Genomic DNA, 15,894 nt, shown 5'->3' with positions numbered 1-15,894 from the left:
CACTGCGGGAGAATAAGACATCGAAAAATGAACCAGCTGCCACACAAAGAGGTATTCATAACACTGCAAGCTTCAACATCATGTTTGGACCTAAAAGATAAGAAAAGCCGTTCTCTATTACTCAATGGGCACTCGCAAGTCCCTCTTTCTATGTTAAGTCCAGGGCAAATTTCCAGACATCTGGTGTCTGGGGGACACTTCTGCATAGCTGAACGCTAAAGCGAAGCCCAGGGCCATCTCCTGGCAGGACAGAAACAAGGTATGCCAAGTCAGTCTGGGAACGGTGTGCATGAGAAGTCTGCTACGGAGGGTAACCTCATGTTACAAATAGCTTGAGGAAGAATTTGGGGGTTTGGGAAGGAACAGATAAGGAATGTCGTTGGGAGGAAGGCTGGGGTTTTTACACTGTTCTTGGCTTGTGGGTCAAAAAGGTCTATCATGAGAAGCGAGCTGAGAGCCTGGCACATCACTTAAGATAGGGTAAGTGGCTAAATGGGGTTTTAGTCCATAAGCAAGAAGTACTAAGGTGACAAAACTGGTACTGGCGAGATCTCTGAGAAATGAGTAGGCTGTCATCATCTTCACTAAGACGGTGTTGTTTCCATAAATCTCTCACAACAGGCTCCTTCAGAGTGAACCACCTTTGCAGCTTTCAGTCACCAGTGCCTCTGAACAGGGAAGCCTGTGGATGCAAATCGGACTATTCTCATGTGCACGTAACCAGCCAACTGTTTAAATAAGCGTTTTGCTCAGACATGTTACAGATCTGCACATATTTTTAGCTGTGTACAATATGCAAGCCTAACTTTGACAATCCAGCCCTTTCACCCCGAGTAGTTTAGTATGGCTCTTTTCACCCTCCTCCCCCGTGCCTCAGCCCTACATGAAAGCAAAGGCAACATTTGGAACTAAGCTCGCTAAAAACGATTTGGTTCATTGCTACACTTCAAGCATATGTAAAAATACCGTGCTGTTGCCTTGTGACAGCAACGTAGCATGTCCTAGAGGTTAGTTTTAGTGTATTTACTCTTCCAGAGCACCACATCTTTCAGTAAATGGGCAACGTATGATGCAGTTCTGGTCTCATCACAACATGTGTAACATCTGGGAGAACTGCCACTTGTCAAGCCAACCAGTGCTCTGCTGACAGACAAAGTGAGCATTATACTGAAATGCCATTCCTCAGCTGTTTGCAGAATTAATTTCCCTGTAGAATTTTCTAATTAGTTGGCTCTTTCCAGCCCGTTCCCCACAGAGGAAGCAGAAAGGAAGCAAAAGGCTAGCACCTGCTCCTAAAGCTCTGGCTGGGAAAAAAAAATAATTAAATTTAAGGATGACATATACAGTAAGTATTTAGGCACTAGAAAGTCTTCTATCCATGCAGCTGTGGGGATGAAGTAACTCTGTTTGAAAGCTTAATGGAGATTTTTCTGTGGGGAAGAATTTCCAGTGGCTCACATTCCAGACAGTTAACCACATTACCGAGGGGAAGAAAAAGGGATTTGTTCAAGCATTAAGAACTGTCTTTAAAAAAAAAAACGCCTGATCTGTAGAAAAGACAGACAGATGAATCCAGACCTGAGGATGACTCTACATGTAGCTCATTCAATCACCTATGGGTTATTTTCAATCATTCTGTTTTTCTATAATTTCAAATTAAAATCCATTATTATGTTGGAATGCAGTGTATGATATTATCTTAGAAATAACAACTAACACAACAGAGTTTATTCCTAAAGTGAGTCACTGGAACAAAAGAAATAACATGGTTATTGCTTTGAATTTACATGCAGTGGGTCACTGTACAGAAGAATACATATGAGAAGTATTTCATGGAAAATAAAAATAAGAACAAAACAGTCCAACAAAAGCAGTTTGCATTTCTGACTACACAGGCACTTTCCCAAAACAATTTTAAATACTGAATATAAAGGAAGATAATGGTCTACTAAGGGTAGAATACATGAGGGAAAAAAGCTCCCTTATTATGGATATTAGAATAAGCAACAATCACTTCAATAAACAGTTTTCACTGTCTTTCCACAGTGACCTTACAAAATGGTAGACTTCACAAAGAACTAAGGTTTTAGAATAGGATTATAGATGTCATCTAACTAAATTAATTTGGTGTGTGTGTGTTTTGATCAGGACAACATGTGAATTAGGCCCAGAGATGAGCAAGAGTTACCCATTAATAAGCTAGATGGGCTTTTAATTGTACGGTATTGTCTAATTTTTGTGTATTCCAAAGCTTCCTGAAAGTTGTTTTTTAATAGAATCAATGTACGTGTATCAACGAATGTATACATTTGGAGTAGGGGTATGTGTGATTAAAAGACTTTTTCATTAATAACATAATGATTTCATGCATCAAGACACAGTGTTACATTTTTATAAACTCATAATTTTCCAGCACAGTTTTAGATAAACAAATGCAACAGGGAGTGTAGGTAGGAGTAAAGGTTCTGTTAGACCAGAGGAAAAAAAGAGATAATGTTGCCTGCCTGGGACAAATGCCCAGATGTTGTTCCCCACTCGAACACAATTTTGAAATAAAAGTAATGAAATTAAAAGTGGAGATGTAAGGCAAGGCTATTCCTCCTTCTTGCTGACAATGCTTGGTAATATTCTCTGGCATACTGTTTGTCTGTGGAAAATTAGCGCATGAGTGGCATTTATCCTTGTCATATGAGGTGGCAGTAACACGTTAAATTCAGATGTCTACAATTATTTCAAGTGGACTTCCCCCCAAGCCTACATTGGAGAGGATAATTTCAAACTTCAGAAAACCAAAGTAAACAACACTCATTTATATTCCTCGGAAGTGGTGCAGCTAAATTCATCTGCGGCTTTGAAAATCTCCCATGATACTTTAGTCTGGCCCATTAACTGCACCTGTTCTCTTTTTCTTTCTCTTTTTTTTTGGGGGGGGGGCTGGGGCATTATTTCCCCTTCAATAGCAGGTGTCTGGCTTTTTAAGGATGCATAGAATATTTTATTTCATTACTGTCTAGGCATTTCAAATGAAAAAAGAAAAAAGAATAAAAACCCCTTCACCCCATTATTTCCCCCTTTGAAATGAAAAGTAAATAATGGAAGGAGGGTGTGTGCTTGGAAAGAAAAATGAGTGATAACTCACAGAGAAAGACAAAATGAAACAGTACATCTGTTTTCCACAAATAATGAACTAAATTAATCAATTTTATAGGTTTCTCTTTATTTTTCACTTTGACAAAAATGACAATATCATTTCTTAACAGGAAAACATTTTACTGAAATCATTTTGACTTACTTCTAATTTGGATGTAGACTTTCCATAAATAGAAGCATATATAAGCTGCTACAGGCAGCTCTTCTCCAGAACACCTCTACTCTCAATTATAGAATTGAGTTAAATTTAATTTACCTGTGGCTCATTCAAACAGGCTTTATTTTTTTCCTTAACAGCTAAGGTGATAGTGAATAACAATTTGAGTGTTAAAGACATATTGTTCTCAGATGTTTACAGTTCATAATATTTTTAGCTAAATCTGAAGTCAAGAAAACAAGCTAAGAAAACCCTGGTTGGTTTGAGGAAATAATCTCTGCTTATTTACTACACGATGAAATTAAAAATATATTAAAACTAAATATAGTCGTGTCAGTGACCTTTGAAATCATGTTTGAGGATTTTATATTGGTTATGTTCTATTTTACTTTTGATTAGTTTTGATTAGTTTATCTGTAAATCTAAAACACGTGAAGAAAAAAGTCTGTAAAACAGAAAAGAACAATTTTCTCTGTGAAGCCTCTAACCTGTTGTAAAGCAGAATTCTGCATTATAATGCAGCTGACTCAACCCTTCTTTCTCTCAGTTACCAAGTTACCAAGAAAAGCAAAAAAGTCAGTTCCCATACCTTCCCAAAAATTTAGAAAATTACTGCCTAAGTCGCTGAAGATAAACGTTTGACTTGAACACCAGAATACTGATTCAGGAACCATGTTTTACTGACTGCTGTCTTAATGCCACTATCGATTGGTGCTATCTGGTTTTTAGGCCAGCAGAATCTCGCCCATGCTAAAAGGGAAAGGCAGAAAAATACTGTCTCGGCTACAACTTTGACAAATACCTAACAGTGGTGAGCACGGTGTAAGAATCAAACTGTAACTTGTCTGGTTTGATGTCAGTTGGGTGACATCTTTCAAAAGCCTGGGGTTACTGCTCCCTTTCTCTTCTTCCACCTTCTTTTTTCAATCATCTGCTTTTCCGTTCAGATGACTCGAACTGTTTTCCCTGAACATACTCATCTGGGCTAATGTTGTTAAACAAATGGCATGTGGCCAGATCCCAAGTTCCTGTGCAGACTCACTGACCACCTCCATTTACAACGTCAGGCACAGCAGCCTGAGAGAGGCTAACAGGTTGCAACATGCATATTAATATCACTTTACTTTTTCATATCCTTATCTCTAACAGCAAATCTATGTAGCTCAGGATATGAACTGCAAATGAGAGATGAAGAACTGGTTAGTGCTTATCAGGAATGATGGAATTTGAGATTCTGAGATGAAGGGGGGTTGTTAGGTTTTTTGTTTTGGTTTGGTTTTTTTTTTTAATGAGAGGACTGACTGATGTTTATCAGTTGACCCCTGTTTCAGGTAATGGAGCAGTTGGCAGGGAGCTATTCATACTGATTAGATTGAGTGAGCTGGTATTCAGATTAACTTCTGATTTCCCCAGTATTATTTGTACAAGCTCTTTATTGCTCTGGATAATTCTCCACTTCCTGGTTTAGGAAGTGGAACTGGCGTCCTCCTGGAGCACCTCTACCAGCTCATCACATTTTATTATGTGAGACGACATGATGATCATAGATTAACCCAACCTCTTACTATTTTTCAGTAGTAAAACTAGACTTCTGTGAAATTTGCTTTCTTCTAACCAAACAGCAGTAATACACAACCTTATCATCTAAGAAAGATTTATGGTACTGAGACTAATCAGGATATTACTCTTAACCAACATTTCTGTGGCTAAGGCAACTGCTGTCTTCTTTCAGGAATTGAATGTTTTTGTAACCAGAGTGGCTTTCAACCCTTACATGTGCTGAGAGTCCCCAAAACTCTTCTGCTGTGGCTGGAAGGAGTTACGATATTCTTTCCTTCTCTCTCCTCTGCTAAGCTCGTGGCCTGCAGTATCTTTGGGTTTCTTTCCTCTTTCACATGCTGTTATTTGTCACTGTTTTGTCTCACTTGTCTGACACAAAAGATCCTTGAAGTGATCCATCAGAGGAGCAGATTCACAACCAGTTTTCCAAAAGCTCCCTCATTGCATCTACAAGCCTAAGCCCAACAGACCCTGCAACTACAGGTGAGAGTTGGGGTAGAACAAGTAATGACTTATCACATCTGTACATTAGGATTTCTACCACACCAGCAAACACATTTTCATTGACATTTCCTTTTCCACCCTGGCTATTAAACCTCGTATTTCACATATCTGTATAGAAGACCAGGTTTGGATTCCATGAATGGGCCGCATTATGGTTTTGTTAAGTTATTCAGTCTCCTACAGGCTTTTATCCAAACCAAGCAACTAAAATAAAACATGGCTTCCTTCCCTGAGATGGTTTCATAGCTCAGCTCTCCAACTTTCTCCCCTACCACAAACATGCAACACAATTGTGCAACAGCCGAGGAAGGAATGGTGAGATCAGAGCCGTGACTGCAGACATCCTGACATGGGGATCTGGCAGCTATTCAACACAAACACAATTAGAGGACTTACCCTTGCGTGAAGTATTTTCTTTCTTGATAGTCACCAGCCTTAACCTCTAGGAATGCTTACGAATCAGATAGCGTTCCTTGAGGAGGGCGAGCCTTTTCAAGCTCCTCTGTCTTGCTTTAGCCAACACAGATATAAAGAAGAAAGAAATTCCACCGCATCGTACAACTTCTCCAAGTAAAGGCATTTAAAAAGAGAGAAGAGTTGTGGTCTCAAAATCCCTGCCAAGGATTCAAGAAGAGAAGATCACATGGTGCTTGCTCCTCTTCCCCTTCACTACTATCTGCAAGAAAAAATAACACCACAAGAGACAAACATTGAAATTCACACCAAACGTGAGAGTAGGGGGCTTCCTGAGTCCTGCTCGTTGGCTGCTCTGGCAGTGGTGATACCACAGAATGGTGGCAGGGCTTTGCACGTCTTAGGAGACTCATGGGATGCATAGCTCTTTGTGAGTTACATAAAAAAAAAAGGTTCATGATTTTAGAAAATGTGGCCTGGTGTACATGGGTGTTATACAACTTACAAATTCTAAAGCATGACCACACAAATATTTTGTTAGATTTATTCCAAATAGTGGTAAACCCTGGGCTTGTCACAGAGGTAACAAAATCTTAAAAATGGCAGTAACAGCTGACCTTATATAAAATATTTGCTAGCAGTAAGTCAAATGTCAGTCTGGGACAGCAGTTACAAAAGGAAATTCTTGTTCCAAAATGCCCAAGGATTTAAATTATTTTCATCTCAAGCTGCACTGGTGACACAAAAGAACTGGACAAAAGTACCCATTGGTGTAACCTCAGGAGCGTTAACACAGCAGTACTAAGCGGAAGGCTATTTAGTGGGATTTCCAGCTGATACAAGGCGAAATGCCATGACTACCTCAGGTACTGCAATTTACAGAGACATTTAATGGAGCAAATTAGCCAACCTTAGCAGAGCACCACGCTAAAGCCATACTACTGCTGGTACCCTATGCAACTTATTCAGTTCATCCTAGGTATCTCTATATAGCAGACTTACCCCACAGAAAAAAAATTGCAGAGTCCAGATAACTGACATAACATAAAGCAAAATAATAATAAAAGAAAATTATACGGAGAGCTCCAACTCAGAAATATCGAACTGAACTTAGACGTGCTGAACTATGTGACCTGCCTGAGCAAACCCACCACCTCAGTGCATGAGCACTTATTCAAGGAACAACTTTCAAATTGCACCTTTGAGCAGCAACTTAACAGCTGTAGGAGGAATAGTTGTGCAGCATAGCTGCCTTCCCAAGTGACTAGATGCACTTTTCCATTGTTAGGAACTTTCACAAATAACAACAATTTGAAAAGCAGGAGAGCATGACAAAATATCAGGTATCTCAGCCAGATATTAATGGTCACAGAGTTCCAAGTAAAGGAGCTGATTTATGTTATTAGGGTACATGTGAAACAACCAGGCTATGCTCAAGGGACAAACTACCCGAGTATGGTACTAAACTACTGGTACTATAGCAGTTGCACCAAGCAAGCAAATACAGCAAAGAAAACTTATTTCTGGGGTAGCTCTGTTGACATCTGCAGACCTACCCAAGCCAGGCATTCATCCCAAAATAAAAAATAGGCAACCAACTATAAATGGTTTCTGGTCTTGACTTTTTGTAACTCCGCTAAAGAAGGCACAATATAAATCTGCAACCCTGTATCCGGGCAATAATTGAAATACATCAAGAAAATGCTTGGAGTCACTCCGGATGAAAGAAAAAAAAAAAAAGGCGATTTCAAAATCTATCAGTGCTTATAAACAAGGATGTTACTTTCCCCTTTCTTATCCAGAACCGCCCTTAATTGAAAGGATCAGTATTTAAAGCAACTAGTGCTGCCCTGCACATGAATCCCCTTTGCACCTCTTCCTTCTTATTTCTTCAGTGGTTTTATTAACGTTAGTGACTTATCTAAGTATTAGAATGCTTGGCTGCTTGGAAGCTTATCAACGGCAAATTTTATGGGCTGTTTAGTGATGGAAACAGGAGGAGTTGGAGCTCTCCCCCCCCAGCTACCTCGATATGGAAGTCTTCAAGAAGCCATGGAATGTGCTCTCTGGTATTTTTGGTATCTTTAAAGTGTCAAGAGTGCAGAATTTCTCTTGTCAGTTGTCACAGTGTGACTCACAATTAGAGCCATCTGCTCTGCATTCACCTCCCCAGGGGCAGCGCTCGTTTTTCACCAGCTTCCTGTTGTTGACAGCACAGTTCCTCCCTGTATCACTCTCCACCAGCACCCATACTCCTCACGGACGTTGCAACAGGCTTAAGCAGGTTTCCCTTGGGAAAGCCTTTACCCTTGTTTTGCTAGTGATTGGGAAAAACACAGACTGTTGAGAAAGCTCTGAAGGCGGAGGCTAGGTTTCTAAAGGAACTGAACAAATTCCATTGATTATTTTTTTCAGGAGGACTCCATTGTTCTTAGATCTCTTTCAAAGATCTTGGCATTTCTCTACATCCATTTTTTATTTCAAGCAGCAGAGCAGCTTGAAAAAAGAAACATTATTTGTGCTGAGTCCTTTTCAATAATTGATGAAAATGGATGACTAATACTATCTAAGTATTAGTCAAATCAGTTTTCAAGTACTCGAAATAATTTCGAATAACAGACTGCAGATGGGGAACACATTGCCTTCCCTTCCCCCTCCACCCAATTAAAAAAACAGTTGTGCTACAGATTTTTCACACCAAATGCTTAAGATGAGTGAGGCTAGCTACCCCAAGCACAGACCCACACTCATGCCTGGGTCTGTGCTTGGGTTAATGCCTGGACCATGTAGAAATACCACCTAGGCTGGGTATGGCTAGCTGGCCTGAAGCATAGCTGTATGTTGTAGATTGACCTACGGTATTTTGCCTTTAAAATCCTGTGGGCTGGAAGTTTTCTTGCTTGGGCTCTGACCAGCAGTAACTACAAGAGTTGGCCACCTATTATGGAAGCAACTATCTGAGAGACAGTAATATGTTTCTACTTTCAAGAATTCCTACACTAAGGGCTACATCCATTTAAGGACTCAGGAGGCTACAGATGGGGGGACGTAATGCCTAATCTTTGAGGTGCCCCTCTGTTGGGTATAGAGTACCTAGGGGTGAAAGCCTAAGGTCCCCATGCAATGAATGGAGAAAATGAGTGGCCATCTCAGAACAGGAATGAAAACAGGCAACTGGTTAGCTGCCACCTCCTCACTGTTTGCCCAATTGAATCAATAGAAAAACAGATTTGAGATTCTGCTTTCCCTGGGAACCCAGTTTTCCTGAAACTATCTCCAGTCCTGCAGGAGTATAAGGTCTTAGGTATTGAAAGATACTGTAGTCATTCTTCCCTGCTAGGCCTGGGTTTGGTCCTATGCTTCTCTGTTATGTCTACTGCATAAGGAGCAGCCTAACAGAAAATTCAAATATTCCACATAATATAAAACACTCCTCCCACAATGGGCCACAAATTATATGCACTTTTGTCTGAGCCTTTAGGGCAGCTCCTGGGCCCTGTTCCTGACCTGACACTGGTGATAACCGCTAATGTCTGTCATGCTCAGAAATTCTGAATAAACTGATAAATCATCTTATTTTGTACCACATCCTAGCAATAAAGATTAGTTGCATAACTTTGCTGTGATTTGCTGGGATCTTTCCAGAACCAGTGGTTGGCTTCTCCCAGGAACAGACTCTCTCTTATTTATTCACAGCTCTCCAAACACAAGTTTAGCAGACTTCAGATCATGATGCATCTGCATTCATTCAGTCACATCACATCAATACGATGCACAGAAGCCTTTCATTTGCCTTCTAAATCAGGATAGCATAACATCTGAAATATTTCTCACAGACCCTGGTCTTCAACACAAAACTGAACTTCTCTTCGCTATTTCAGCATTCCCTTCACCAGGACTATATTTGAGGTCAACACAATTTGGGCCCTCGATCCACACTGCTTAAATTATTCAAAAAATATGAACCCCCGCCAGTTAAATCAAGAAAATGTGTTCTGAAGAAAGATAAAATACATCCTCTGTTTAAAAACACATTTCCAAAAAGCAACTCTAAACTCTTCTCATAAAACTGTTATGAAATCCCTAGTTCCTCCAAACACTAGGAGAACTCTCTGTAGATGAGAATATTAGTTTATATTTGTTGGGTAATCTAGTAAACCCAGATGGGGAGAAATTGGAAAGAGAAAAATGAAGGATTCTTTCAGTGCTGCCTCAGATTGCTCATCTGTATCGAAGGTTTTCAATGTTTCACAGCTGAACTCTCACTCAAAACCAGCATTTGCTGAAGGCATGAAAACCTGGATTGTAATAGATCTCTGTTTGTAGGATCAGTTGGTGAGCTGCCACTAAAAGGCCTTAAAATGCGTTTGCCACTCAATAATTGTTGTTCCGATAGGCTGATATGCAATTCTCTAGCAAATTCTTTCCGCAAATTACAAGCCCACTGATTTGGCCACCTATTAAACGCAAGCCTCTTGGACTGAAGGACTCTTTCTGATAACTGTTAAGCTGTACTTAACATTCAATGCAAGTCAAAGTTGGGTATTTTCCAAAATCCTCCCTGTTCAACCTTCTTGTTCTTCTTTCCAAGTCTTCCACTGTGGTAACATCCTCCTCACTTACCGGTCTGAAGGCTGACTCAAAATGACTGGGGAAGATGTTCAGCCATTTATGAGGTTAGCAGAATTGGATATGACAACCTACTCCTCAAACTTCATTATTCTTATCTGTGTTTCTGTTTCCTGCTCATTATACCTGTAGCTTCAGCCCATTCACTGTAGTAGTGTCCAAGCACTTTAATTATGGAACCATAATCAAAGCTACATAGCTAAATAGCTTATTCTTAGCAAATAAAGTTATGTTTGCACCCGAGGTCATACCTGCCAGAACTTGTGTGTTTTAAAAGTAACATCCAGTCATAAAGACTAACATGTACTTTGAAATTTAATGGAAATGCACTCAGTTAATAGTGCTTTGCAGAAGAGCAAAATAGTAATAAGGTTGATTAAAAAAGCAGAATTATACTGAAGGACCTCTCTTTTCAAGCAGAAGAAACAGTTTAAATTATAAAAGTTATTGTGACTGAGGGAATCTGGTTTTGGGCTGAAAACCTCAAGCATTACATCACAGATAGACCTGTGGCCTTGCATTTTAATAATTAATTTCATAAAAGATCCCAAGAGCAATAGAAAGGTCACAAGAGCTATTCCAATCCATGGGCAGTTAAGCAGGAAAATGCTTCAATGCCCTTTAGCCTTTGAGTGTGCTGCAGGACAGGGGAGTTTGGTGCTAAACGACAAATTGAGTTAGAAATATTTGAGCCATAAACCATAGTAAATCTTTTAGCACTTGAAACACCATGTGACACTCCAAACTGAGAGCAAATGAAGTGTTAGTCTATGCATGTTTAAAACGCATGGAGGCTGTGTTTACTGGATTATCCATTTCTTAAATATGTCTCCTTTAGGAGCCTTCGCAAGCTGATGTCCAAAGTACCACCAAAGGAAACCATTTACAAAATGCTCCTCTAGCATGATTTAAGAAAAAAAAAAAAAATACATATCTCCCTGAAAGCAAAATTATTTAGGTTGCAAAGTCAAGGACAGCTAAATTAGGAAGTGGCAGATTTATGTGTGCCTGCATAACCTCTACTCAGCCCTCTTGTAGGTCCTGTGCCCTGAATGAGACAGAGGTCCTTTGGAAAAAATACTATGTGATTATGCAATTAAAGACTGTATCTTAATACAGAAAGGAGCTGAATTAAGGTTCCGCTGGCAGCTATGAATAAGACATTTCCTAACGTTTAAGTTCTGGGCTTTGCAACCTTAGCACAGCATTTCTGGCAGGTGACATCTTTGGATGGCTTTTATATATAGGTGAAAATTAATTCTAGTGTCATTACCGAGCCTTTATTGCCACAGAACAGCTTTCAATTTACCTGAGTGGAAGAAAGAAGAATATTAGGAATCATCTGGAAAAGGATGCTCTTCCTGAAATGGGAAGAATCGCTATGGCCCTGGAGTGGAGTCGGCAGAAACTTCACATAAAGTTGGTTCTTCTTCCCTTGTTTTCTGGCCAGCGTTGTGATCAATATGGAAATGACAACACTGAAACAAAAATTATTGCTGCCCTGATCTGAATCTTTACCACAGGCATTTTGCTGCTTTTGTTAATTACTCCAGTTATCAAAGTGCTCAAACTAGATTCATAGCAATATGAATTGTTTCTTCCTACCCAGTTTTGAAAGCCTGCTCAGAGTTCCTAAGGAAAATTCATATTGACAGGAACCTTAAGTATTACTACCAAAAGCCTTCTGATCAACAGGATTACACACTTCCAGGAAGGAGAAGGTCTGAAGAAGCTGCCACCAACACTGCTGCCACGTCGTCACAGCAAGTCTTTCCAGGCCTGTCCTGTTCTGACATAACCCTTTCACAAGAGGGGAGAGCACAAGCATTTCTGCTTCTTCATTCACCAACAAACTTCTTGCTTCTCTGCTAAAAGTATACAGCAGAAGCCAGCATAACCTCTGAACTGAATTTAGGTCAACGTAGTTCTTGTTATTTTAATCTCTCCTGTCTTTGTTTTATGGATTTAGTCAAGGAAATCAAATATTAAAAAAGCATGTTAAGTGCAACGCTAGATGAGACTGTAAAAGTGCCAAATTGATGAATGAAAAGTTACTATAAAATTGCCCACACTTTGTAAGTATACGAAGGTTTAAAGTCATCACCCTACAGAATAATAGAAAACGTCCCACATTTCTGAGGCATCATAGTTGAAGAGAGTCATTGCTTTGCATTTTCTGATTTTTACACTTCTAGAACCTTAGTCCTTCTTCTGCATATGTGGCATTTTTGGTTGAAAAGTTAGCACAAAGCCTGTGTATTCTGAGAGTCATATGAACAAAGAAAATGCCTCTTGCTCTAGATCTTAAATGTCAAGTAATTTCTATCCAGGAATAAATATTTACTTACAGATTTTAAATACATTTAAAAAAGGGGGCTACTCAGGTTTGGAAATATTTCCATAACAAAAGTTGCTCCAAAACATTGTGGTTCTCCAAAACATTGTGTGCTCCAAAACACTGCGGCAAACAGTATAGCTGCAGTTAGGACACTGTTGTCTTGGACAAAATCATGCAAGAAATGAAAGAATTATGTCTGATTCATGAAAGAAAACTGCAGTGCTATGCTTTTAATTCAGAATATTTCACTCGAGAATCTCAAAACCATTGCTCAAAATGAACCAGCCAAATAATAACTACGAAGGTGAACAATAGTTTGAGACTACAGTGTTAAATCCAAAGCGAAGGAACATTCATTGAAAAAACAATACAAAGCAATGCTACAACAGGACAAACCACTAAAGCTTGCAGAAGCTATGCTGGATGTTTTGGGATTAGCTCTCCTAGAGTGTTCATTTTTATGGCTAATTATCAAGACGGAAAATGTGGAACCTGGGGTCTGTCACCCTTACCCAGGGTGCCAGTCAACCTTTCTGATGGTTTTCAACAGGCCTCACTTTTGTCCATGTCCTCTTGTGTTGTTAAAATGGAGAAGGGATTAAGGAAAGTCCAGGACTAACAGCTGGACCTCCCAGAACAGCACATCTAGCATCAGGGCTGTTACCAAGCTGATCCTTCCAGGACAGAAAAATGTCCTGTCAATGAGGAACAGATGGAAGAAAAGTAGCAAGGATTGTATACTCAATCTCAGAAGCGGTTATCACAAATTATTCTGCACTGCACGGTGCAGACAGTAAGCTCTGGAAGCCTTTGGACCTAGATGTAAAATTTGCAAGGAACTCAGGGATCAGTTCTGGGTGCAAAGTGGAAGGTGGCAAAGCAGTACCAAGCTGGCTCCCACCTGAGAAGCCATTTAGCCGTGTCAGTGCAATGCTGCACCACAGTGAGCCGACCTGATGAAAAGGAAACACTGGCTGCCACGTGAAGAGCAAGAACTTCGCTCTGCTGAAGAACAGCTTGTGAAAAGGTAGAGCCGTCAGCTCCGGGGTGTGCGTCATGCCCAGCAGGCAGCTTGACACAGAAGTCCTCAACTTTGAGAACACTTTCACTTCAAAAGATCTCCCTTGAATCCCAGGATACATGCTGGCAACAGCAGGCTCCTTTGAGGTACCTTTCCCCTTCTAGCTATATTTACCTAAGAAATTTCATGCACAGAAAAGAATGAGTGAAAGGGAATATTCAGATTCATGACAGGAGTGGTCTTTATTGTTATTTCTTTTTCAGCCAGCGCTTTGTTTTCTTTTAGTCAAAGTCTGACAGTCATAAAAAGCTATTGTAGGTGCAGCCCACTGAGAAACAAACCACAGTCCTCCCTGCAATGCAGAGGGTAAGGATCATTACGTTGTTAGCGTGCCATTTGGAATTCATGCAATGCATCCGCTTACTCTATTAAATTAAAGCATTTCCTGTAGCAATTGAGGAAGGATAAAGAAAATAGGTGCTATTATAAAAGCATTGTTTGATTGGCCTTTCTCTCTGCAAGCCATTAGAAGATGGTAGCTTATACATTTGAATTGCAGGATCTCTTACCTCCCATCCATTACCAACATGACATAAATGCAAAGGGCTGCCCCTGAAGCCAGCAGCATCGCTGTAGATACACAAGCTGTAAATGAAACAAGGATCTGTCTCTAGTGTTTTTCGCTGTTTCGCCTTCCCCAAGTTATGTATTCCCTGCACTGCAGGTTCCTATCTCTCTGGTTAGTCACTCTTGTTTTTCAGCCACTGCTCTTCCTGTGGGACCCTCCCGGGTGTCTGCTCCTCCCTGCATTCGATAAGGAGATTATTTGGAATGGAAGTAGACAAGCACAGGTGGTGGGACCACCTGCTACAATCTCTTCAGCGCTTTTGGACAGTATAATAGTGCTTGGGTTTAACCTTCGTATTCTTTTTTTCTTCTTTTTTTTTTTTCTTTTTTTTTAGCTAAAGTTAGCTTTCAATTCATTTGTGCAGGGGTCTGAGAGGGAGAATTATGATGAAAGACACTATTCCCTTGGTCCTGGAAAGGCAATTTGCTAGAATATTGTACCCAGGACAACAGGCTGTTCTTTTGTATTATTTCAACACCTCTGGCAGGCCCAACAAAAGTGAAACCAAAAGGTCTTTTTAAGGTGCATTCCCCATCTCTCTTTCCCTTCATTGCCTAACAGTTTCATGTGCCTTATTACCCGCCTGCTCCTGCCAGCTCCCAGATTTTATGTGGCCGTGCACAGCAGTTACAGAATATCTCACTCCCTCATTTGGCTGTGTTACAGTCAGGCATAGTCTCAGCCTCAAAGGGCATCTACAATAGTGATTTGCTACGGCAGAGGGTTTCTTTTTAGTGGGAATTTGCTTAGCGTCTATACTTGGCATCCTGTGGCACGCTCTCAAGTTCACTGCTGGTGCAAAGCTCTTTGCCTCACGATGGTAGGTTGAAGTTGCACACATGGGCATTAGTTTTACACCCCCGGTGCAGACAGCAGTCCTCCAGCATGTTGCTCTCTATGCATGTATCGTGCCTGCCTGGGACTGGCAACTGGTGCAAATTTTATTGCCTATATAGACACAATGTGGACATCAAGTCCTGGAACCATAACAGACCAGAGTTCAGAAAAGTAAGCTACTAACTTGTATGGCAAGCAGTGAAATTAAAAAAAAAAAATAGAAGGCTCATTTTGGTCAGGTTCTTGTTTACACAAATAATAATTAAAAAAGCATTGGTTCCAAAGAAGTCACATTTTCCATGAACTTCTATAGTGAGACTCAGAGCCAGATATTCTCAATTTAGCCCAAGAGGGAAGCAGAAATCCATTAACTGCATAAAGATCTATGGAAGACAGCTAAACACCAAATTTAAATGGTGCTTCATACAGATGGAGTCCAAATTAGAATCAGCAAGAAAGACCTGAATCCCAAAACATACACTGAAAAGGAATATTTAACGGACAAATAGGTTTGAGAGAGATACGACAGTTTGCAGCCAGGGGAAATAAATAGTTTCCCAGCTTATTTCATGTTCAGCCTTTATAATCATGGAAACACTTTTCCTATATTTGGCAGGAACATTTATGCTAGATTTTAACATATCTCTGGAAAATTT

Source organism: Harpia harpyja, chromosome 2, assembly GCF_026419915.1.
Source record: "Harpia harpyja isolate bHarHar1 chromosome 2, bHarHar1 primary haplotype, whole genome shotgun sequence".
NCBI lineage: Eukaryota > Metazoa > Chordata > Aves > Accipitriformes > Accipitridae > Harpia > Harpia harpyja.
Note: the sequence above shows the minus strand (reverse complement) of the source record.